Genomic DNA, 441 nt, shown 5'->3' on the forward strand with positions numbered 1-441 from the left:
CTTCATTGGCCCCCACAGGTAGCAAAGCATTTTGCTACAGAAATAGCGCATACAGAAAAAATGGCCACTCAATTGAACTTTCTTTGCCAAGGTGTGGACCTTAGATGGACCTAACTAGAGATCTAAGTATAAGTGCAAACTGTACAGAAGCTCAGAAAGGGATGGGTGGAATTGGCATAGATTTCATAGACATTAGGGTTGGAAGGGACCTCGGAAGATCATCGAGTCCAGCCCCCTGCCCAAAGGGCAGGAAGTCAGCCGGGTTCATAGGATCCCAGCAAGATGAGCATCCAGTTTGCTCTTGAAGGTGTTCAATGTGGGCGCTTGAACCACCTCCGGTGGCAGGCTGTTCCAGACCTTGGGGGCTCGGACAGTAAAGAAATTCTTCCTTATGTCCAGCCTGAAACGGTCTTGTAGTAGTTTATGACCATTTGACCTAGT

This window comes from Alligator sinensis, unplaced genomic scaffold (assembly GCF_000455745.1).
Source record: "Alligator sinensis unplaced genomic scaffold, ASM45574v1 scaffold1230_1, whole genome shotgun sequence".
Classification (NCBI taxonomy): domain Eukaryota; kingdom Metazoa; phylum Chordata; order Crocodylia; family Alligatoridae; genus Alligator; species Alligator sinensis.